This window comes from Panthera uncia, chromosome F2 (genome assembly GCF_023721935.1).
Source record: "Panthera uncia isolate 11264 chromosome F2, Puncia_PCG_1.0, whole genome shotgun sequence".
In the NCBI taxonomy this organism is placed as follows: Eukaryota; Metazoa; Chordata; class Mammalia; order Carnivora; family Felidae; genus Panthera; species Panthera uncia.
The window spans coordinates 20,115,199-20,141,119 of NC_064812.1; the positions used below are offsets into that span (position 1 = coordinate 20,115,199).

The following is a 25,921-nucleotide window of genomic DNA, read 5'->3' on the forward strand; positions in this document are numbered from 1 at the left end:
CTGCCGCGCGGCGCGCAGAGACGCAGAGCGGGGTCCCGGCGCGCCGCGCGGGAGGGGGCGTGGCCGCGCTGTCTAGGGCCGCGCGGGGCCCCGCCCCGTCACGTGGGTCCAGGTGAGCGCGCCGAGGCCGCCTTGGCGCCCGCACCGATCACGTGCACAGGTGCGGCGGCCACCCGGCGCGGTCCTTCCCGCGCCCTCCTCGCCCCTCCGCGGGCCAGCGCCCTGCTCTTTATCTGTTTCTTCTAGCTCCCTTCGTTTCCACCTGTTCTCTTCCACCTGCCCTACCCCTCCTCCTACTCTCACGACTTCTCTACCCTACTTTCTTCAATGTAACTGTAAGACAAGTCTTGAAATTGTGACTCGGCAGGTAAAATGAAGGTCACTAGGCACACCTAAAAAGTGGAGTAGATCTGCCTTAAGTGAGACTCTAGTGGGATTTTTTAAACACCGCTAGGGCAGTCAGATGGCTCAGCTCCAACACCTGTTGGTGGTGGGTGCTGCAAAGGCTTCTTGGCGGGCCTGTGGTGTGTTCATCTGTGAAATGGGGTTAAGGATAGCTACCTCCTGTCATTACCGAAATTACATTAACATGGAAAGAGCTTAGACCATGGGAAGTGCTCTTTTAATGGTAGCTTTGTGACGACTGCTATTTTTTTGAATTTTTACACATGTTCATATCGTGCTCTTGTGTACATATGATGTTGCCCAGGCTGTATTTTCCGCATAAAACTTTAATTGATTTTACCTGTTCCAAACTTTGAATTGCTGTTGCCTTTTAAACACTTACGTGGATTTTTTTAAAAGGATGCTATGTATAGTTTAGATTCCCTACCCCAATTCATCCCCGTTTTATCTTTGATTTTAATGTCAACATTTCGTAAGTGAAATGAAGGATAGGAGATTAATCTTCTCAATGATCCACTGAAGATAAACAAAAGTACACACACCAGTGTGCACAGATAGACCAAGCTGGAAAAAATATTAGCTAACATCATCAGGCATTCCCCAAATTGAATACTGATCTTGTCTGTTGGTACTAGCCTTTATGGGACTGTGTATAGCTCTATGCATTGTCAGCAGCTTTTAGTCATTCTACCTCTTTATTATTTTAATAAGCGAAACTCATAGGTGTGGTGGCAGGATGAGGGCAAACACCACAAAACAGGGTGTGGGTGAAACCTTCTGTATATTCCTCCCATCTTCTCCACCTCTTCGTCATTACTTTCTGATATTTAATGTGAGCTAGTTATTTCATAGGAAATAGAAAGTTTTCTCCTCTGACTTGTTTCATTAGTGAACTCTCTCTGTGTTCAGACCCTGACAGTAGGGAATAATCTTCCTGTGTATCATATCACATTGTATTTTCTGCCTAACGTTTCTCCATAAGCACTTGAAGAACATTCAAAAGGGAGCACTTGGGTGGCTCAGTTGGTTAAGCGTCAGACTTCGGTTCAGGTCATGATCTCCAGCCTGGCATCAGGCTCTCTGCTCTCAGTGCAGAGCCTGCTTTGGATCCTGTCCCCATGTTTCTCTGCCCCACTTACAATCTCCTCTCTCTCTCTCTAAAATAAATAAACATTAAAAAAATGAAAGGAAAATTCAAAGGGAAGACCTCTTCAAAGAATTTCATTAGGGAGATGCTCAGCAACTATGATGGGCCCCCCAAATTTTAGCAAATAAACTTAAAATGACTTCGGAGTTTCCAGAAATACAAATGACCCAGAGAGCCTCGATTTCACTTATTTTAAAAATTGCCACTGAGGGGAAAACTTTTCACTGTGTCCCTTCCAGCACGTTCCTTGCTATCCCATGTATCCCTGACCATCCCTGTTTTCCCTCTCCTACCTGCTTCCACAATGACCAGTGGAATGAAAAGAATTATCCTCAAGGTTTCTTCTATTATTGTAACGTACTATTTGCTTGAAAATTAATCCCTTCCTAGAATGGTTTTCCCTGCTCATGGTCGCCACCCATACCTCTTTTCTCGTGATAATACCAGTTTCCTTCTAATGAAAGTAATACCTCTGGACTCAGGAAGGAAAGCACTCACCCCCACCTCCACCTCACCACGGTGTCTCTTCCTCCACACAATTGACTCTGTGCTCTTCACAGTTTTACTTTCTGCTCTTTCCCTGTCCTGTTTCCATAACTGACTTCCAGCCTGACTTTTACCTTGTTCATAGACTTCCTGTGGAACCCCTCTTTTGGAATGTCATCATTCATATCCATGACACTTCTAACAATCTTGCCTCACAACCACTTGCTGCCTTCTATGAAGTGAAATCGCATCTGCACACACCTTTTGGAATTTCACTACTGCCATTCCTTTCAACGCTGACATTCTCTCTGCTGGCTGTCTCCTATTCATCACACTCTCCTTCATTCTCAGTGCATTGGCCTCCAGACTTTCACTTTGCCTTTATTCTCCCATTGGCCCCATTCTGGCTTCCCTGTCCTTTCTATGCTCATGGGAAGGCATTTTAGAGATGCTCATGTTAGTCCCAGATATTGCCTTCCATCTTGTACTTTACTGTAAATTTACCCACACTGCCCCCATATTCTGCAGCTTGGCTTCCACCCGCCATCAATATCTGCTTTCTCTGATGCTACTTTCATAGTGTCCAGGGTTACTGAAAGAAGATCATAACCAAGACTCTTGCTTCCACTAATTCATGTTATCTAACCTTGACTGAGACTTAAGGATTCCTGAGGTTGTCACTTTCTGCCACCACCCCTCCCCACTACTTGTCTTGTTTATTATCCCATAGCTTCTTTCACTTTCCCCATCTTTAAGCCTGGCACAGTAGACAAATATGTCCAGCGAACGAAAGCAAATCTAAACCATTCCAACCGTCCCTACTATCTCTTACTTTACAAGGAGTTTTAGGACATCTAACCAGTTATACTTGTTTCATTGAAAACAGGGCCGTCAATCCAGTTACCCAAGGCAAACATCTGGGTGTTTCCCCTGGTAGCTCCTCTTATGCCACATATTTAATCACTTATAAGATCTGGCAGTTCCACCATCTTATTCTCGAGGGTGTATCACTTCTGTCCATCCCTACTATTCTCCTTCTATCTCAGGATATGATAGTATCCCTTGTCACAGTAACCACTCTAACAGTCTTGTTCCTTCCCTTATAGTCTCTACACTGATATCAGAATGATTTCTGACCACAAAATTGATTGCAGCCACTCCTCTACTTAAAACTCCTCTAGGATTCCCTACTGTTCTCAGGATCAATTCCAAACACCCCAGAAAGCATTCAGGGTATTTGTGGGGGTGTAGCTTCTGATGAGCTCTCTGACCTCACCTGTCCTATTAATCCACCTGCAGTTCCAAAAATTCCTGCCTCCAGACCTTCACACATTCTCCTCCCTCTAATGGAGCATCCTTCCTTCTTACCACTCCTACTCCCCTTATCTATCTGGCCTTTGAATATTATGTAGGGCCCCGGCCCATCCACTGTATTTCCATAACCTGATATGCAGAACGCTTACAGAACAGAACACTTGCTTTGCTAAATTGAAATTGTATTTTCACTTGTCTCATACCCCTTAGGTAATGTTATATCACAGGATTTTAAGTTGAAAAGATAAGTGGAGGCACCAAAAGATGATAAATACCAGATACCAATGTGAGCTGTGAATCAGACCACCAGAAGTTTTAAAGGAAGTTGGTTAAGAGCCCATCAGGTAATCTACAAAGCACTCACTTTTATCAAGAATATGGAAAGCTCAGGAGGGAGGATTTGGAATGAGGGTGATTTGGGGGAGACATGTACTGGGTATCATGCTTCGCTCTCCTCCTCCATCCCCTGACCCACCCTGCAGAAAAGAGCTGAGATTTGTTCACATTACATAATAGGAGCGCACATAGTATCAGTTGACCACATGAAGCCTGCGTCTAAATTTCTATGCCTTATCACTATTACTCTCCTACTTTCTTCCTGTCTCAGAAGAAGTGGGTTTTTTTTTTTTTTCCTTATCCAAAGTTAAGTCCCATCCCAGCTTTTCATTATATCTGCTTTGTACTTCCTTTAGGAAATTCATTCATTAATTTTTCCTTCTCTCTTCAATTTCAAATTCTACTTTACAATCTTTTCCCCTCTATGAGCACTTACAAAGTTCCTTTATTACCAAAAACAGCAACACGTGACTTCTGCCCAAAATATAATATCCAAGACTGGATTCATCTTTGTGGCTGAAACAAATTCCAGAAAAAATATGTGAAACACTGGTTTTCTGACATTGCACATCAGACAGTGCAGACACTTATTCCTAAGTGATCGCTTAGGAATAAGAAAAAAGTCATGTGAACCCTATTACTTTCTCACTGAGGAGCAAGTTTCCAGAGTATGGGGGAGAAAGACCCTTGTGGAGGCTAGCTGTCTTCATGAGTTGAGATGGTGAAGCTGGGTTTGAGGGGTCCAAAGGAGTTAGAGTTCACAGAATACTAGAGGAAAGAGCTGCATTCAGAGAAAGCTTGGGAGGTCAGCAAAGCGTTCTCCTTAAATCTTCAGATAAATGCTGATCAGCACATGAAGGTAAGTAACTTATCTGAGGCCAAGGAAGAAGCATGCCAAGGGAGCAGAGGAATAATTCCAGGAGTTCATACATGGCCAGGAACAATTTTTGTTTCCAGGAACTAGAGCAAAAAATTGATTAATTAATGGAGCACTGGATAGAGTACTCAGAAAAGTATTGTCTTGGTACTGGGACAAAGTCAGCCTTAGGTGAATGGCTGCTCTGGTCCTGCCTTACAAAGCTTTTTAAAAAGCCTCAAAATGCTCAAATTGTTTCTAGATAACTCAGCTGAATCACAGAGCAATCCTCAAGAATATTAAGGTATACAAAAATGTCTAGCACCCTAGAAGATAAGATTCGCAATGTCTGGCATCCAGTTAAAAACTACAAGGCATGCAAAGAAGCAGAAAATATGAAACATAATGAAGATAATATCAGCCACCATAAACAAATCCAGAAATGGTACAGATGATAATTTTAGTGGAAAGATTATTAAGACAGTTAGTATAAATGTATGCCACATGTTCAAAACATAAGGATTGAGTATAGCATGTAGAAACAAATATAGGGTGCCTGGGTGGCTCAGTTGGTTAAGCATCTAACTTCGGCTCAGGTCGTGATCTCGTGGTTAGTGAGTTCGAGCCCTGTGTCGGGCTCCGTGCTGACAGGTCAGAACCTGGAGCTTGCTTTGGATTCTGTGTCTCCTTCTCTCTCTCTGCCCCTCCTCTGCTCACACTCTGTCTCTCAAAAATAAATAAACGTAAAAAAAAATTTTTTTAAAGAAACAAATATAAAACACATAAAAAGGACCTAAACTGAACTTCTAGATATGGAAATTACAATGTTGAAGATGAAAAATACTCTGTGGAGGATTAACAGATTAGACACTGCAGATGAAAAGATTTGTTAACGTGAAGACATAGAAATAGAAACAGGAACTAAAATGAAACACAGAGGGAGGGAATACTGGACAATGAAAGTATAGTGATCAGTGGGAGAACCTTGTTTTAATATTTCTGCAATTAGAATCTCAAAAGGAAGAAAGACATAGAGAAAATTTTGAAGACATAATGGCTGACAGATTTCTAAATTTTATCAATTTATATCCACAGGTCTAATAAGTTCAGTGAACTTATGGACAATGGACACATGAAGAAATATATACCAAGCCATATCATAATAAAATTTCTTAGCAGCAATGATAAAGAGAAAAATCTTCAAAGTTACAAGCCAAAAAGATACATGACATACAGAGATGCAAAGATAAGAGTGGCAACAGACTTGTTGTTGGAAACAATGCAAGCAAGAAGAGAGTAAAATATGTTTAAGTTACTAAAACAGAAAAAACAAAACAAATACTACCAACCTAAAATTGGTTGCCTTTCAAAGTGCCTTTCAAAAATGAAGGTAAACTATGCACTTAAAATTTTTTTTAATTTATTTTCTAAGGCTTTATTGTTTTTTTTTATTAAAAAATTTTTTAACGTTTATTTTTGAAAGAGTGAGAAAGAGACAGAGCACAAACAGGGGTAGGGCAGAGAGAGAGAGAGACACAGAATCTGAAGCAGGCTCTAGGCTCTGCGCAGTCAGCACAGAGCCCGATGTGGGGCTCGAACCCTTATGACCTGAGCTGAAGTTGGACACTTAACCGACTGAGCCATCCAGGCGCCCCTAAGGCTTTATTGTTTTAGAGCAGTTTTTGGTTTACAGCAAAATTGAGAGAGACATAAAGATTTCCTATGTACACTCTGTTCCCATGCATACATAACCTCCCACATTTTCAGCATCTGTCACCAGAATGGTACGTTTTATACAAAGAGTGAACCTACGTTGTCACATGTTAGTCACCCAGTCCATACTTTACATTATGGTTCACTCTTACTGAACTACACACCGATTAAAAAATGACTACTTTAACTATAAAGACACAAACATATTAAAAGTAGTAGGATGCAAATAGGCATACCATGATAATAGTAATCAAAATAAAGCCTGAGGGGCTATATTAACATCAGACCGAATAACTTTCAATCACAACAAAGTTATTAGGATAAAGAGGGTAATATCATAATGATAAAACGTATCCCTTAACCAGGAGAACTTAAAACTCTTAAAGGTTTATGCAACTTATAACAGAGTTTTAAAAACCAGTGATGCATAAGCAGTAGAGTGTAAGGAGAAGTAGAGAAATCCACAATTAGAATCAGAGATCTCATCACCCCTCACTCAAAAATTGATAAAACAAGCAGGAAGAACATCGGTGGCAATATGGAGGACTTGAGCCACATCGTGAGAACAACTCCCTGTGTTCCTTCTGGTTCCACAGAGGCAGGCCCTGAGAAATGGATTCATATACAAATGATTCAGTGAAGAAGTGCTCTTATAGGAGACCGGAAAGGATTAGAGCAGGACAGGGAAGGGAGGAGGTCAGGCAAGGGTGTGATCTCAGGCATAAGTCAACCTGATCTTGCAGAACGATTGGAGTGTAAGGTACATCTCAGTGTTGCACAATTCAAGGCAAGGCTTTCATACTTCTTTACCCGATTGGCACCAGAAAGGGCTAAGGACAGAAGAGAAGAGCACGTAAACTCCAAACTCTTGTAGCAATCTGCACACGCAGGTAGTACATCTCCAGTAACTCACAGCTGTCCTCCAAAGTGGGCCACAGAGGCTGATGCCTGAACCCACACCGAACTGGGGAGAAGGGTACACAGAAATGATATAAAGGGAGTTGAGGGGACCTAGAAGACCAGGGACAGCATCTGCTTCTGTTCCTAATCTGGACCTCTAACTCTGATTTCCCTCTTGAGCTCCAGACCTCTACTTCCAGTTGCCTGTGGGAATGCATCTGTACCTTAAGCTCAAAATACCCTACAAAAAACTTTGATCTTTCTCTATAAAACTTCACCTTTCCCTATGATTTCTTTCCTCTGTTCTTGGTAGTACCATTTTCCTGGTTATCCATGCTTTATTTTCCCTTTTAAAAAACTCTTCACTTTTAAAGAAACTTCCCGTATCCAGCCAGTTTCCAAACCTTTGCAATTCCACCTTTTTGGTGGCTCATAATTTGTCTCACTCATTTGTCTCTACTATTTACAACAGTGTCCTATTACCTCTCCTTTGAATTATACCCACAGCTTCTAAAACCTGATTTTTTTTTTTTTTGTCTTTCTACTCTTTCTACTCTGTTAAATTTTAAATAATTCTGTAATTTTGACTTTTTCATAGTGCAGCCTAGACATGCCATTTTCTTCCCTAATAGCTTTCCCCCTCCGGAATAGCTGTTAGTAGGGTGCCCATTACATTGTATGCATTTTGACCTCTGTGCCTTTGTCCATCCCTCCAACTGTCCAGACTTCATTGAATAATCCCTCTTCCAAATTTTGAATATCAAAATTTGATATACACTTCAAGATCCTGCCTGAAAGATATCTCTTTCATAATGCCTTCATTTCTTCTCCTTTTGACTTTTCTGTCTTTCCCACACTTTTCACGTTCTATCTTACATAATGGTCATTCATTAGTTCATATGTATGTATACAGTCATTAGTATATATATGTGTGTGTGTGGCTGTTTATAATTCATTATAAACAGATCCTCTCTATTGAGTATCATATATATGATTTTCCACTGTTGAACCTTATTATCCCCTCCCCTCTCTATCATTTAGGCACAGTGCTTTGCAGATATTAATTCACTGTTTTCATGCAGCAGATTGATTTTGTCCACTATGTGACAAACCTGTGCTAGGCAGCTGTGGCTCATGTAATAGACAAAGTACAAGTCTTCCAGCTTATAGTTCAGTTGGGGAAGCAGACATCACTGAAATATGTACTCCTTTTAAATCATAAGATTAAAAGGGAAATAGTGTTTTTTTCAGGGTTCTCAGTTGCAAGCAACAGAAATTGAACCTGGCTGCTTGAAACAGAAATATAATTTACTGAAAAGACATGTGTTAGTTTATAGATTTGTCAGGAGTGTTGGGAAACCAAGCTGAGAAATTGGATAAGGGTGGATGCATAGCTGGGTCACACCCAAAATTAAGCTACAAAACTAGTCAAGTATGGACACTACCAACTACTCCACTGATCACCAGGATCCATGACTTGTACTCCTTACATTGCCAGAATGGGATCAAGGATTCTACCATCGACAAAAATCCTGTTGATGTCTCTGTGATTTCTCAAAACTGGGTGTCAGCACAGCCATTGTCACCATACTGGGGATAAATTCTCTTCTGTCCATGCTTCTTTCAGTCACGAGCTTCTCATTTGAGCTTGGAAGCAGGTGCATCTAATTTTCCATGCATCTGTGTTCTAGCTAAAAGACAGGCGGGAACAAGTATCTGCTTTTAGCCCTCCATAATGGGAGGTGGGCTCTATCCTTCACTATAACTTATACTTTGGGAAATTGACCAAATAAGGAATCAGTCCATCTTCAGGACAGCCAAAAAGACTTTGACAAATGTTTTCTTTACATATGGAATGTATGTGAATGAATAACAGGGTCTTCACCTAATGTGGAAAGTTGGGGAAAAGTTTGAAGAGGAAGCTACTTAAGCAGAGACCCAAAGGGTGAATAAAAGCTAGCCTGATTGAAGGGTGGAGGAGGAAGGGGTGTCATAAACAAAGGGGAGAACAGACATGAAAACTGGTATTTAAGAAGGAGCTTGGTGATAAGAACTGAGTGAAGTCCATGTACCTTGAAATGAAGCCAGGGAGTTAGGTGAAGGTTTGGTTCGTCAGGGCCTTCTAGGTCACACTTAAGACTATGAACTTTATCCCAAGAACCTCATAAGGACAATGCAAGGTTATAGGAGAGCGAACTTATAAAGCACAAGTTTTACAGAGATAACTTGGGGCTCAGAGATAAATTGGCACTCAAATATTGAAACCATCCAACAGTGAATGGGAAAGCAGTGCGGTGAGGGCTTCCTTATCTTCAACAAATCATTTAACTTCCCTGAGGCTCATTTCTCACCCATAAAACGGGTTTATTTTCCTGTATTTGTTTCCTGTATTTATCTACCTTTGGGTTATTGTAAAGTGAAATGAAACAGAAGATGTAATTTTTTATTGTAAAATGCTCTCAGATATGATGGTGTGATAAATATTTAGTGAGCGCTCAATTATTTTGCTAAGCATGGTAAAAGGTATACAAGTTTATGAAACTTATGGAGAAATATTCTAGTTTCACATTTCACAAAATGTCATTTATTCTCATGAGTCCTTGGTCTTTATATTTTTAACTACACTTCTATAGGGAGGCAGTATTATTCTGTAGATTGACACCTATCTGGAGAGCATTTATTGCTTTCCATGCTTTGTGCACCTAACACAAAGTAGGCACCTAATGAACGTTTAACATCATTAGTAATAACACACGAGTCATGAAATTATTCCTGAAATATACACAATTTTGTTCTTTATTTTGGTACTTATTTAAATGTATCCAATAGAAAATGACTTTCAACCCATATAATAGAAAAATGGGTTGATGTTTACAAAGGCAAGAGAGAGCAGGTGTTACAATTATTTTTATAGGGAAAAAACCCAAACACATTTCATCTGACCAATTTTACATTGAGCCCCTCATTACCCCAGAAGAGAGGAAAAAAATCTTTCCCCAGGGAATTTGTACTAGTAATTATTCTTCAAACCTTAGACATAATCAGATCTGACCTCACTAGAAGATTATCCAAGGATAGATATAGCCTATTAAGTGAATTTTCCTCTAATTATCTCACATATGAAGGCATAGACTTTCAAGAAATCATAGCAGAAATCAGTGACTTGTGATTTTTAAGGAGACAAATGAAGATACATTTTTTGAAGTGAGGAAAATAATTTACAGAAAAGTTAGGTAAAGTAAATACTTGGCATGAGTTACACTACCTATTACGCTCTACCCATGGCAAACATAAGTAATAAATCATAGCATTCTTTTCCTCAGAGAAGTTGGCACTTTTGGAAAAAAAGAAGTCTTTTATCCTTGTTCTAGGTGTTCAAAATTGTCCTTCTTGTAGAAGGATGAGATATTCTAGAAGACTGGGAGATGGGAAGCTGAAAACCTTCCTGCTTTAAAAAAAAAAAATCCTTGAACTTCGCATCTAATAAAGGCTATTAATCTGTGTTGATGATCTCATCTATTACATTCTCAGAATCTCTTGGAGGATCCAGACAGGGTCACCTTTTTGCAGCCCTGGATTGAAACCCCCAATTCTGCTCTCCTCCACTCGCTATGCTCTTCCCTGTCCATTGGGCCACCAATGATTGTGTGACCTAAATAGGATGTGAAAACATGCTTTACATATCATTGCTAAGTCCCACTACAAACTGGATCTGTACACATTTGGTTAATGTTTTGATTCTGTGAATGGATTTTAACACTATCCTGAATGAAACTTGCTATAAGTTGCATTTTCTTTTTTTTTTTTTTAAATTTTTTTTTCAACGTTTTTAATTTATTTTTGGGACAGAGAGAGACAGAGCATGAACGGGGGAGGGGCAGAGAGAGAGGGAGACACAGAATCGGAAACAGGCTCCAGGCTCCGAGCCATCAGCCCAGAGCCTGACGCGGGGCTCGAACTCACGGACCGCGAGATCGTGACCTGGCTGAAGTCGGACGCTTAACCGACTGCGCCACCCAGGCGCCCCTATAAGTTGCATTTTCTAAGAATTTATATTAAAATATATTTTTTCCAAATGTATATCAAAATGTATTTAAATGATTCTCCTAAGACTTTCTTTTATTTCCAACTGGGCATTGCCCTCAGAAATCAGGGAGTATTACATGAAAAGAGCCTAGGATAGCTAGAATGCTTACTTTAGACCACAGTAGACACATTTATTTACCCTTCTTGTGTAAACCTTCCTTGTAGCCTTTATATATATCGTCTTTAGCTGTCTTTGGGGTTTTCCAAACTGGTTTACAGTCAGTATGATCATTAGGAAGCAGACTTCTTTTTAATTAAACATATTTCATTGCAATAATTAGTCTGCTGTATAGTCATTAAATGGAATTATCTATCATTTTCTTCTAAACATTGAATTTGTTTCACAGCCTTATACTGTCTCATGGATCCTCCCACGCAGAGTACTTATTAACTTTCTCGATTCAAATGCATCCTTGCTTGAACATTAATAAGCTCAGCCTTTTCTTTCTTTCTTTCTTTCTTTCTTTCTTTCTTTCTTTCACCAATATTATCCAAAAAAGCAGTTTCACCCATTCCTTTTGGCTTGTAGGACAGTTTAGCTCTGGGATTTTATAGAAACTGGTTTTTCAAGTATTGCTTCTAATATCAAGATACCAAATGTATACAGTTGAGAATATATGTACATGTATGTATATTTTTAATTATACACAGGTGGTGATTTATTAGCTGTTAGCAAAAACAGTTGAAAAATCAATTTCTATAAATTCCTAGAGTTAAATTCTATATATAAGTTGAATGTCTCTATATAATCAGTTACATAGTTTATGTAATATATATATATATATGATATCTGCTACTTATAATGCATCCTATATATATATATATCACATAGTATCGATATTATATATGATATGTATGATATATACCATCTATATGTACTGTAATGGCAACTATATAGTGCCTATCTCTCTATATCTTCTGTTATGGCAGTCTATTATGATAGTTAACCAGATATTAAGTCAAAAAATTAGTATGGATTCAAATCTTACAGTACTCATCAGGTGTATGACTTTGGGAAAATAATTTTCCCTCTTTGTGCCTCTTTCCCTGTGAAGTAGGAATAATAATAGCACCTCCCTCCTAAAGTCAGGATGAGTGTGAGTTAATGTTCAATCAGGGAGTAGAAACCTTGCGAGAGCATGGAATAAACAATAGGAGTATAAACATGTAGGAGTCCCAACTTCCACAACAGTGGGAGGAATCTAGAGAAATAAAGGTCTGAAAAGATTGGGGGAAATTCACCAACCATCAACCCTGGCACGGGTAAATGAATAAGGAGTTTCTTAGAAGCTACAGACATCAAGCTGCCTTAGAAGTTCCAGCTTAGCTAAAACTTGATTGGTACAAAGCCGCACACTGTGCAGTAAATGTGTCAGGTCTTAGAACGGCACTTACGCATCAGACACATTCATAAAGTGATCACTCTTTCATATTGCTGTTATTTTTGCTGTTGTCATCGTTTCAGCAGTTTTGCCAAATGGAAGCTAGGACTAAGAGGGTCATGGGTTTTGATGACCAGTCGTGAGTAAGAGGAGAGGTACCATGGAATCGAACTGGTAAGAAAAGAGTTTCTTTACTGAAACAAAAGTCAACTTTGCCTTGCGGGTATAAAAGAGAGCTCTCTGGGGGCTGTAAATAGTTTCTCCAGCCAGAGGCCGAGGCCTGCAGGGCAGGCCAATGAATGGTGTGATAACAGTGGACTCTTGTGTGGGTGCCGATACCTTTGGTCTGTTGTGGTGATGGCGGTTGTAATGATTGCTGGATACTTGAACGTCAGTTTGTGCCTTTTAATCCTTCCAATGCAGACAGGAGTATTGGCAAATGGGCTGCAAAGAGGTTATACAGAACTGTTTAAAATTTTTTTTAATTTAATTAAAATTTTTATTTATTTTTGAGAGAGAGAGGGCAAATGGGGGGGGGGGGCGCAGAGAGAGAGGGAGACACAGGATGTGAGGCAGGCTCGAGGCTCTGAGCTGTCAGCACAGAGCCCATCACAGGGATCGAACTCACAGACTGTGAGATTATGAGCTGGGCCAAAGTCAGACGCTTCACTGACCGAGCCATCCCAGTGCCCCTATACAGCACAGTTTTAGAAACATCACCCTCAGTATGGTGATCCTGGGCAGCCGCGGAAGAGAACTGACCTAACAATCTGTTTTCAAAACAAACAAACAAACAAACAAACAAAAAAAAAAACCAATCTGTTTTCAGAGCCCAGCTGTGCCCCTCACTGCCCACGTCCCTGCAGGAGCACTTAGTGTCTATTGTCCTTCTCATGGTAACAGGACCTAACTTTGTTTTGGGGAAACTGTTTCTCCTACTTCCAGAGCTCTTTTTTTCCTCTTCTTCCAATAACTTTGTGAGATCGTGATGGGTTGTCCCTTATTTATTCCACCTCACTGATTACAGTATGCCTGATGTAAGTGGGACAGGACTTTTACAAAGAGAGAGTTATTTTTCCAGATCACATTTACCTTTCCTGGAGAATGATGTCCCATCCCGATTGTCCTTGTCAGTGACCATAGCCCGCAGTTTTGTTGTTGTTTGTAATTCTAAAATGTCTGTCCTCTTCCCTTCTTTGGGCTGGTATTCCCTGATTTTCTTCATGATGCATATTTGCTTGACTGCATGTTTCTGAATGTATGTTCATTTCCCCTTTATGCTGTGCATTTAAAAATGCTGTCTGTGGACACGTAAAACTTCTGAACTTATCAAATTTCATAGTTTGTATTATATCCTTCTTTCTCTTGGATACCTGAGAAGCCTACAGTTCTCTCTAAAGCAGAGATCGCACATGGGTTCATCATCAGCCATAACTGGCCCATGGACATATCTGTCATGAAATATCTAAACTTAAAAAAAATAAATTACCAATGTTTAAAAATCATGAGATTTTATTTACAAGTTCAGATTCAGCTCCTCTTAAAAAAAAAAAAGTCTCTTGATATGGGAACACTGAGCCCACTTTATGGACGTGAGGAATGGTCTGGGCGTTAAGTGATGCCCGCTCCCTTCAGTGTGGTGGTGGGCCCTTCTACCATCATAGGCCCCACCCCATTTTATGATGCATATTTCTTTAAAGAAAGGCAACAGCACTTCATGGTCTGGAGCATGCTCAGACTGCTGGCTGCAAACCCCAGCTCTACCAGCTTTCTAACTATGTGTCCTTGGTGAGTTCCTTTGCTTTCATGTGCCTCAGTGTTCTTCCTGTCATATAGGATTGAGAATACCTACTTCATGGGGCTACTGTTTTTAGAAAACATTTTTTTAAGTTTTTATTTATTTTTGAGAGAAAGAGAGAGCATGAGTGGGGACTGGGCAGAGAGAGAAGGAGACACAGAATCCAAAGCAGGCTCCAGGCTCCGAGATGTCAGCACAGACCCTGACGCAGGGCTCGAATCCACGAGCTGTGAGATCATGACCTGAGCCAAAGTTGGATGTTGAACAGACTGAGCCACCCAGACACCCCTATATTTTTTAATATAATAGCTTTATTAAGATATAATTTATATATCATACAATGCAATGGTTTTTGTTGTGTTCAAAGAATTATCCAATATTGACCTCAGTGACTTTTAGACCATTTTTATCACCCCAAAAAGAAATTCCATACCAATTAGCAATCATTCCCCATTTTCCCTCAAGTCTGCCTTCCCAGCCCTAGACAATCTCAAATGTATTTTCTGTCTCTATAGATTTACCTTTTTGGGACATGCCATATGAATGGAATCATACAATATGGCCTTTGTGACTGTCTTTGTTTATTCAGCATAGTATTTTCAAGGTTCAATCATGTGGTAGCTGATAGTATATCAGTACTCTGTTTATATGACTGAATATTATTCCATTGAATGGTTATACCACATTTTTGTTTGTACATTCTTCGGTTGATACACATTTCCTATTATGGATAATGTTCCTATGAACATTTGTATATAGCTTTTTATGTGATGTATATTTTTTAAATTCTCTTGTGTATGCATCTGCTGTTTTCTCATTCAGTGCATTTTTCATTTACACTTTTCTCATCTCTAGAAATTCCACTTAGTTTTGTAATATATTTTCCACTTCTCTCCTTTTATGTTGATGCTTTTTCCTTAAAAGTTTGAGCATGTGTACAATAGCTGTTATGCTCGTATCTGCCAATTCCATCATCTCTTTCATTTCAATGTTTGTTTCTGTTGACCAACTCCTGCTATGGGTCACATTTTCCTGCATCTTGGCAAGGATAATAGTTTTTGATTGGATAGTGGATATTTTGAAAGTTACAGTGTTGACTATCTGGGTTTTGTTCTCCTTTAAGTAGTGTTGGACTTTTTTGTGATAGGTAATTTTGTTACTTGTGGACCAATTGGATGCTTTTAAGGCTTATTCTTAAGCCTTGTTAGAGTGGGTCTAGAGTAGCTTTTACTAGTAGTCTTATTACTAAAGTGTGGCCCTTCCGGAGTCTTTCCCAAATGTTCTAGTCATTATTAAGTTGTGGTCCCTAGACTAGCAATATCAGCATCACCTTATTAATAATGCAAATTCTTAGGCCACTCTAGACCTACTGAATCAGAAACTCTGGGGTTGGGGCCCAGCCATCTGTGTTTTAACAAGTTCTCCAGGTACTTATGATATATGCTAAAGTCTGAGAAGTCTACTAGAGCAATCCTTCTGAAACTTTCATTCGCAGATGAATCACCTGGGGATTTTGTTAAGATGCATTTTCTGATCCAGTAGTCTGGATAATGCCTGAGGTTCTAAAATTTGGACAAGCTCCTAGGTGCTGATACTGCTGCTGAGTCTCTCACCTCATTTTGAGTACTAAAAACCTAGAAAGCTTACTTTCTAAGTAAGTCTAAGGAGTCAATGACATATTAGTTTTTAAGTAAATTCATAATAATTAGCAGCCCCATTCTGGAATTTCTGTATTGAGGCTCCTTCTTACTGGATTTGCCACTCACAAAAACCAAACATATGTTAGTTGGAAACAGTATCGGAATTTATCTTAATTTCTAAATCTGAGCCAAGTATGAGAAGCCCATTATATTTAGTGATATGAATCTAATGTCACTTGTTGGAAATGTGCACCATATGCTGGACACTGCCTAATTTTTAAAATCCTTGAAATAACTCTAGGAGGTCACTATCATTGTTTTCACCTTTTTATATTTCCTATTTTAATCTCTCCAATTGAAACACAGTTTAAATTACTTGTTTGATGTCAGCCAGTAGCAGTTGGCAAAACCTTTACTTAAATCCAGGTCTGTCGAATTCAAGTGCCAACACTGTAGTGTTGTTTTGCTTTAGTATTTTAGCTTGAATACAGTCTTAAGAAGAAGAAGAACAACAACAACAACAAACAAACTTACTATGTATTGGGTCACCATGATTACTATACCAAATCTGAGTTAAACATGAGTTCCAAGTCAATGCCACTGGCATAATGCCTACACTGCTGTGGGCTCATATAATCACTTTTAAACAAGAGCCTCTACACAGGTATTCCATTGCTTTAAAAAGTCATGTGTTAACACAGACATTGTGTGATTTTCTTTTTATTAACTAGCAAAACAATAGTTTTATTTTACTTAGAGAAAAGAGGTTAATCTTGGCAGATAAAGGGAAGACTTTGAAAAGATTGGCAAAACCCAGAGCTTTATATACTGTGGCTAATGCTGTATCACCTGTTACAAAGTCAGGGCACCTTGACTTTGAAATGGTGGCTCAGTGAGGGTTGCAGGGAGGGAAGATGAATTTGCTCAATGGTTCTCTCTCTCTCTCTCTCTCTCTCTCTTTCTTATTTGAAACACAGGCAAGAGAACTCTGTTCTCTGTAGTAATTACCTTATAGCCTGAAGCATGAGATTTGATCATGAATATCTTACCTTGGATCAGGAAACACATTATTATCAGTTTAAAAGTTATTCATATTTAAAAGGAATAGCAAACCAGCACAATGCCCCACAGTTTTGGTCGTTACATACTGATTTTACAAGTTGGGTAACTGCCACTGGAAAGACTCTCTCCCTTTATAAAAATTATTCAAATGTTGTTTTCTGTGTAGTTAAGAAACTTTCTTAAATCTGATGCTCTTTAGTATGAATGTTCCTAGGTGAGAGATATCCTAAATAGATCATCTCCTCAGGGCTTTTTTTTTTTTTTTTTTTTTTTTTTTTTTAGGATATGATTCTCCCCATGGGGCACCTGGGTGGCTCAGTCCATTAAGCTGCCAATTCTTGATTTTGGCTCAGGTCATGACCTCACAGCTTGTGAGTTCAAGCCCCACGTCTGGCTCTGTGTGGGCAGTGTGGAGCCTGCTTGGGATTCTCTCTCTCCCTCTTTCTCTTCCCCTCTCCTGCTCATGCTTGCTCTTTCTTTCTCAAAATAAATAAATAAAATTAAATACATATATTTAACAAACTTTAGTTTACAAACTCTACAAACTTTAGTCATGTTCCTACCTAAGGGTAAAAGGCAGGCTAAATGATCATTCAGAGATTTATTTAATGTTTATTTATTTTTGAAAGAGAGAGACAGAGACAAAGACAGAGAATCTGAAGCAGGCTCTTCACTATCAGAGCAAAAGCCTGACATGGGGCTCGGGCCCATGAACCGTGAGATCGTGACTGGCGCTGAAGTTGATGCTCAACCCACTGAGCCACCCATGTACCCCTCTCTATATTCTAAGACCAAATTACTCATAAGCCTGATTTCACTGTCTGTATTCAGTGTGTGAGAAATAGCTGGGTCTAATTGGCTCCTAAGTCTTTAATCAAAATGGAAAGCATCGGTATCTCATCACAAAGCTCTCCATGGCTTCACTTGGAAAAATAAAGCAACATGTTTTTAAATGATCAGTGGGAGGAGGTAGAGGAAACAGAGCAGTTCACAAAGATCTCCCTCAACGAAGGGTCTGATAAAAAGGACTGACAGGCTTTGGATCAGAGGTTTTATAGGTGCTTAGAAACTGGGTCCTGTCCAGGCAGTGCTGGGAGATAGAGGTTTTAAGGGACAGAATGGAGCTGACACTGGAGCGTGAGTGGCTCAGAGCTGGGCACAAACCAAAGAGGAAATGGGTATCCTCGTGTCAGCAATCAAGAACTAGGAGGTTATCGACACCCAAGGGGAAAGTAACATGAAGACTCCAGAGTCTGAATGGGCAGGTAGTTACAAACAGACAGTGCCACAGGGAAGGGAAAGCAGGGAACCAGAAACTTGGGAGGCTGCGTGAGTACCGGCACCAGTAACAAAAGACCTCAATAAAAGGACCAAGCCCTGTTTATGATGTAGTTGGAAAGGCATGAGCCCAAAGAATCTGTCCTCATATCCCTCCCTGACCACACCCTGTGGCCCTGAACTTCTAGCCCAGTGCCCCAGTGCCTGGCACAGAAAAAGGAGAAATAAATCACCATGAAACCCAATTTCTCAAGTGCAGAATAGAGATTTTACTTGCCTCACTGGGTTGCTATCAGGAAAAAAAAAAAAAAAAAAAAAAAGGAATGTGGTAAAGGTATCAGGAAATACCTAACATGCCTTGAACAGGTACTCTGTAAATACCGGTTCCTTTTCCTTCTTGTCAGTGACAATCTTCCACATTTACCTTCAGTTGAGGCAGGAGACAAAAAATGATAATAAGGAAAGGTCAGTGGTTCATGTAACTTGAAAGGGAGGTGAGAGGCCGTAGAAAAAGACTCCTACTGACACATGGTTGGGAACCTGCCGGCAGGATGTGGTGTATTTAAATTGTTGGTAGCTTTTAGAAGCAACTTCCAGCTGCAAATTCTTATTAGGACACAATTGTGTGATGTTTTCTATTTTGAACTCAAATAAACTAATGCTTTAAAATAGCCTGGTTAGTTTCTGTGCGTGATCTCTTGACCTTATTTCCATTGTCAGTGAAGTTTCTCTTGGGAGGGCGTGGTGGTCTTGTGGGCAGTATGTATCCACATGTAATGGCAGGTAAGGAGAGAGAGAGGGATTGTCTTGAAGCTGTGTTTGCAAAGTGAGTGTAATGTTTTTCCTTCCATAATGTATTATTTGAAGTGGGTTGTTAGGTGTGTGTGGTGGGGTGGGGGAGGCTTGGTGAAGAGAACTTTCCACTACAAAGAGATGATCCAAAACTAAATTCTGATTATGTTGTTCCCTTGGTTATAACCCTCAGCGATCCCGTGGCCTCTCCTCCCCAAACCAGTGCCCCAAGGATAGAATCCCAACTTCTCAAGACGACAGGCAAACCTTGTGATTTATCCTTAGCATTCTGTGTGGCCTCACTGGTCAGTCTTCACCCCTTCACTACAGCCTGAAGCCAGACTAAACTATTTTAGGTTCCAGTATCATCCCTTGTTCTCTCTGAATCCTTGTAACTGATATTCACTCTACCTGCAATCTTTTTCTCCTTCTACCCTGTTTATCTTTAAACTCCTGCTTCTGCTTTACATCCTGATTTAGAAGTCGCTTCTTCCAGGAAGCCTCCCTGAATCTCCTAACACCAGGCCAATGTCCTTCTCACCTGTGCTTCTGTAGTACCTGGTGCCTATTTCTATTGCAGCACTGATATTCACTCTACCAAAAAAATACAAAATAAAAATAAAAATCACACCATGTAATAGTTATCTACATACTAATCTTTTTTTCCTCCTACAAAACGGTGAATACTTAAGGGATAAGACCTGTCCAGTTAATCCTGTATACCGAACACCTGAAAGATAGTAAATATTCAATGAATATTTGTTAAATAAAGAGTGAACTGTGTCTAACCTCTATATTTCCAGAACTGAAATGAATACCTGGTGCATAGCAGTGTGCAATGAAGTTATGAGGAATAAAAAGATGAGAGAATGAATAAATGGATTATATAGTTGTGAAAGAAATGTGAATACACTATGAAGTTATTATTTGGATCTCAGGATAAGTCTTTGTTTCAGTCTCTGCCTGTACAAGCTTTGCCCTAACTCCCAAATGATGCCTGCCCCCTCATGCTCAGCTTCCAGGCTTATACCCAGGCTGAGTTATGGTGTCTGTCATGTGTTGGGGTCATCACCTTCTGCCTTGGTCTTGGTTTCCAGATACACTGTGACTTCCTGTTGTGACTTCCTGTAAGGGCTCGTGTCCAGCGTTGGTCACCAGTGGACACCCTGGAGCTCCTGACATTAGATACTTGCTCTCACATTCTCAGGCTGTTTTCCCACAGGCTTCCCTACATGGTGTGTGGTCCCATGCAGCTATATGGGAGGTGAAAGCAAAATCTCAGTGAGTTTTGAATAGAAGAATGTACTGAGCCTGAAAACACCAGTACTCTGAAATCTTGGTTTTCTATATAGGAACCTCAATCCTTGGCCACTGAACTTCACCCATAATGGATTCGAGTTTGCCATAATTCCTTGGGCTTTGTTTTGAACTGCTGACACCCTTCATGGTCATTGTTTTCCTCCGGACTCTATTATATGTTGGCCCAGTTTCAAGTTATCTCTTAGTTTTATTCCTTTATTATGTTATATCCCATGATTTGGACAATAGGATGTATTTATATTGACTCTATTCCAAAAAAAACATATTATCGTTTGTTGACATCATATTGAAATTTCAGGATCGAGCTTTGAGGGGAAAACAATCCTATGAGAGTTGAATCTTGAAACACCGTGTGACAAAATGATTGCTCAGTCTTGTGGTGGCATCTTTCACTCCTCCCCCACCATTACTACACTCCGTGTGGAAAAAGTATCTGGTAAGACAGTCTTTAAGGTTTCTCAGCATACCATGTTCTCCTTTCCCTGGCCTTCACACTACCTGTACTGCCTGCCTCAGCAGTACCCTTCTTTACTCTTCATTCGGCTGATTTGGTTTAGGGTGTTATATTCTCCCAAATCTTTTCGCTGAGCACCCAAGACTGAATCTTCATTTGTCCTGTAGTAACAGCCTATTATCTGCTTTTTCTGCAACTAATTAGCTTTCAACCCCTGGATAATAGGATGAATATTGGCCCCCAGTGGCATGGTCCTAAAGCCTAGAACCTATGAACAATACCTTATATGGCAAAAGAGATTTTGCAGACGTTATTAAGAATTTTGAGGTGGGTTATCCAGGTGGCTCTTATATGCAATCGCAAGCACCCTTATAAGAGAGAAGCAGAGGCAGACTGGACACACAGAAGAGGAGGGCATGTGACCACTGAAGCAAGATGCTGTCACGGGCTTTGAAGATGGAGGAAGAAGATCCCATGAGCCAAGGAATGCTAAGGACTCTATATGTAGAAGCTGGAGAAGGCAAGGAAATAAATTCCTCCCAGAGTCTCCAGAGGTAGTTCAATCCTGCCTATACCTTGATTTTGCCCCATGAAACCAATTTTGGGTTCCTGATTTCCAGAACAATAAGAGAATAAAGGAATGTGTTATTTTAATCCACCAAATTTGTGGTAATTTGTTGCAGTAGCTTTAGGGAAGCTAATATCCCTCCAAACTATTATGACCCACTCGTTTGGTTTCTCTGAGGAGAGCTTTTTCTTGCCCTACCTTTACCCCTTTGAGTGTGGTTCATGGGTAGATGCTATTTTCTGCCATAACATCCTTTGTCTCTTTCCCCTTGGCACATTGTTTGTGTGCCTCACTACCTGAAACATCAGTTTTGTGAGCACAGGGCCCACATTTGTCTGGTTAATCATGGCATCCTTAACCCTTCATCTCAGGTATTTTACATTTGATTGTATGAAATTACTTTTAACCTTAAAAATATAAAACTGCCTGTTACTTTACCAGCCAAAATGGGTTTATTCAGGAATAGCAGAGAATTGGGTCCAGGACAAGCAAGTTGTAGGCCAGTCCACAGAACAGAGAGGAATGCTCTGTTATAGAGGAAAGGGGAGGTAGAAAGACTATTACAAACAAAAAATCTCTGGGAGTAAACTGGACGCTTGAGCTATAGTGGGCTTTTCATTGACTGAGTTGTGACTGTTATTGGCGGGGTGCTGCCAGGGGAGGAGAAAAGCCTTTCTTCCTCCTACTGGGATAGTAAAGTAGTGTCCATGTGCAGGGTCCCTCTTTTCCTGTTGGGTGTGCACTTGATAAGGAGTGATAGGGTGTGAGAGCTCCCCCTGCTTGCCTCCCCATTTCATTCTAAACAAGATTTCCTTTTATTAATTTTCATATTACCCGTGTTAGACCATTTGCAATTTCATATGATTCAGCTCAATAGGTTCACAATAAAGATGTATTGAATGCACACATCTAGGAAGGGTATTTTAAGTGCCAGGGGCTGGTCCTGGACACCATCCCCACCTCTTGAAGTTTCCCGATCAGAGAAGCTGGAAAGACCACATAAGTGAGGGAGTCGTGCGGCTGGAAGCCTCTTTTCCTGTAAATCCTGCTCCAAAATACAATAGTTACACCCAATTACTAAATGTTAGCAAATCCAGAATTATAAGACAAAGAACGGGAGTCTGGATCTCATCATGTTAAGTGTTTTGCAAGCATTAGCTCACTAACCCTGGCAACAGCCCTAACGTAGATGCCATTTGATTCTCAGTTTGCAGACAAGGAAATTGAGACACAGAGAGTTTAAGTAGCTTGTCCAGGGTCGTGTTTCTTGCTAGTGGCTGCGCTGGGATTCAAGTTCAAAGGGACTCCAAACCCCACCCTCCATTGCCTCCTGTTAGAGGCATTAACACAACAAGTAACATATGAGAAATTTGTGTGTGTCTGCCCATCCTGGCAGGGTGGATGTCGCTGTGATTCGGCACGCTAGGGAGGGACTCATGAAAGTGTACACGAGCACAGTGAGCCCCACTATTTGGGAAAAGGAGACAGTTCTGCTGATAACGCTTCCTCTGCAATGTAGTAAGTCATGTTTTCTGCCGCATGGGTGCTAATATTTTTGCTAGAAAGCTTACATTTTACAAGACCTGGAAGTTTAAACAGTTCAGAAAGGTCACAGGAAACAAGAGACAAAGAGAGTGGGTCTGTGTGAAAATAAAATAATTGTATACAAAGCTTCTTTGGAGTGCTACTATATTATTAAGATAAAACTAACACATTTATGTTATTATCGTATGGTCATAAAGAAGATGGGTTGTTTTGTTTTGTTTTGAGGATAATTTTCCTTGATAGGCTATTTCCCCCCAGATTTATTAAGGTATAATTGACAAATCAAATTGTATCTATTTAAAGCACACAATAGGATGATTAGATACATGTATATATTGTGAAATGATTACCATAACCCCATTAATTAACACATCCATCACCTCACATAGCTAGCTACCTGCGTGTGTGTGTGTGTGTGTGTGTGGTAAGAATACTTAGGATTTACTCTCTTAGCAAATGTCAACTGTAAAATATGGTATTATTAACTATAACTATCATGCTCTGCATTAAACAACCAGAACTTACTCATCTTATAACTAGAAGTTTGTACCCTTTGACATCTCTCCATTCTCTCCAACCTCCCAGTGCCTGGACCCTCTGTTTCTATGTTTTTGACTTTTTAGATTCTGCAAGTAAGCGATGCCATGCAGTATTTGTCTATCTCTGTCTGACTTATCATGATAAGTCTTTACCTTTTTTACATTGCAATTTTCTGAGATCTATCATTTTGCAAACTCCAACAAGGTTTAGCAAACATAACCCAAGGTGGGCTTTTGAATAACAGCAATGGTGGATTTATCACTGCCCCACCTGCAACTTGAATGCACTAATTGAGAACCCATGGTTTTTGTTATAATAGAGGCTATAGTAGAGGTAGAGTCTTCTGAGACTAAATGCATGACGCTGGCGCATTTCTCATTATAAACATGTAAAGATCTAAATGTCCAAGTTGTTTTATTCTGGGTATTTAGTTGAGCTTCCAAACATCAAGAGCCACATTTACATGGCAAATGAAAGATGTCAAAGGTAAGGGATATCTGCTGTATCTTATTTCGTACAAGTGTGCCTTACCACAGAGTAATGTCCTTTTTATTAACTGGTGTTGAGACTCAACACTGCAATGCCCACTTGCAATCTCCTTCCTTATCACTTTGGAAATGAGACAGATGGTGAGGGGCACTCAGGACCCACATTTACTACATGCATCACACCGTCCAAGTTAAATGGAGCTTTTGATTCAATTTTGTCGAGTGCAGTATTTGTTGAAAGCCAGCTATTTCTAAGATGCCTTGATAGTCACAGCTGTTGATTGATGGCTGTTATTCAGCCTCATTTTCTGGAGTGCATCCAGAGTAGAAAGGATGACCTGAGAACACTTATTTATACCTGGAGGTTGGGATCGTGAGTGGAGTTTCGTCAGAGGCGTGCTTCAGATGAGTGAATTTTGTGAATACCTATTGTGCTATTCTGTACCTTTCTCACAACACAACCCCAAATACTTAACTCAGTGGCCGTTCACTGCATATTCAGAGGCTGCCTATCATGAGCCGAGTGCAGCGTGGAGTGGAGGAGATTTGTTGCAGAGCAGTTGAGTCTTCAAAGAATGTACATCCTAGAAGCATGATGAGAAAACAAAGTCAGCAGAAGGGCAGCTACAATACAGCAGAGGCTCAAGCAACTCAGCTTCCGGCCCTGGTTGTTTTCATTTGCTCCTCCTGACTCTGTTTCCCCTTTTCTCAACCCTGCTCTACACCAAGGAGGCCAGTCTGTAGGTACTGCTTGGGGGACGCCATTTCCCTCTGGCTCCATGTTGTGCATGGGGACCACCAGAAGGAGACTGAAGAAGTGAACACGGTGAGGTCTGGACATGGGTCCCCAGCATCTTCCCTGGTCTCTCCTTTAGACCCTCTAGGCTGTAACATTTGGCCTACAGGTACTAGACCTGATAGCACAGTTATCTTTGTGGATTCTTTTACCCTACCCACATCTTGTAAATGGTCCCCTTATTCATCAGTCTTTAAACTTCTCCCCGTATGTGATGTGTGTTTTCTGTTTTTTGCAGGCACCCAACTGTACAGTCCCTCCATTCCCACATGAAGTAGAACCTGCGGCTGACCTACAATAAACCTTTGTTGGCTTAAGTCTCTGAAGTGTGGAGGTTAATGTGCAGTGAGGCTGTGCTTAATATAGCCATCAACACAGCTGAACCAGTGTGTGAAGGTCTTAAACACCATTCAAATCTACAGGATTGGAGGAAACCATCCCAAGGGGTATGGCTTCCTCTAAAATACAGTAAGTTCGGGAAGGGAATGAACTATGTTAAGAGGCTTCACGCTTGAAGACCAATTGGACAATTGGTTACTGAACAAAGAATCTGCACCAGAGATGCCCATCACCAATAGTCTTTGAAGACTTAGGCAGTTGGGCACAATTAGACACTAGAAACTTAGGAGATGTTCCTTCTCTTGATCCCCCTTGGGGATCTACTGGATATGATGAGGGGCGCTGGCCTGACATTCTCCCTAGTATAAATAGATGAGTATCTGGAAAATATTTCTCATCTCCCTTTTCTATCATTTTCCTCCAGTGGAGAGTTGAAGCTTATTAGAATATAAAGCAGAATCAAACAGAGGAGTTATACTTTTGCCAGAAACCTGGCCTTAGTCATTTTAGTCCACACAGATATTTACATAAATGTACAAACTATTGAAGTAAAACCATCAGGCTTCGAATTACCTTAGGCATGAGTTCTTATTTATTTTTGGGGTTCATCCTTAGCAAGTAGCTCAGACCCTAACATAAAGGATAGATTCACAGACACTTATTTAATGAATGAGAA

The 25,921-nt window shown here is 40.3% G+C and overlaps 1 long non-coding RNA gene across 1 annotated transcript in view; it reads left to right on the forward strand.

Moving 5' to 3' along the window:
• LOC125924451 (uncharacterized) overlaps positions 1 to 25,211 on the forward strand; it is a 26,447-nt gene extending 1,236 nt beyond the window's left edge. Inside the window, exons 2-3 of the long non-coding RNA XR_007458424.1 lie at positions 20,814 to 20,951; positions 25,145 to 25,211. This is a non-coding gene — a long non-coding RNA (uncharacterized LOC125924451). The remainder of the gene's footprint in view (positions 1 to 20,813; positions 20,952 to 25,144) is intronic.
• The last annotated feature ends 710 nt before the right edge of the window (positions 25,212 to 25,921 follow it).